Source organism: Penaeus monodon, chromosome 24 (genome assembly GCF_015228065.2).
Source record: "Penaeus monodon isolate SGIC_2016 chromosome 24, NSTDA_Pmon_1, whole genome shotgun sequence".
Classification (NCBI taxonomy): domain Eukaryota; kingdom Metazoa; phylum Arthropoda; class Malacostraca; order Decapoda; family Penaeidae; genus Penaeus; species Penaeus monodon.
In genome coordinates, this window is record NC_051409.1 from 7,815,728 (window position 1) to 7,816,013 (window position 286).

Sequence of the window (286 nt, forward strand, 5' to 3'; positions counted from 1 at the left end):
ACTTATTTACTATTTCCACTTCAAACTTCGAACCTCCCTCCTGATGTTAATTTGTATTTCAACCAAAATAACATAACTTTCACCCGGGATTAAACAGGCTTCCGACTAACTGGCGTCAAAATGAACTATTTAACAGAACCGCACGATTATCTCCAATCGCCAACCCAATCCTTGCTTTAAGCACTAATCTCTGTGACGAGGATTAGAAGGAAAAAGAAGAGGGTGTGCAGAGAGAGATGGATATTGATTTATTGTGTATTTGGCTGTTTGTGGATGGTAGGCTTTC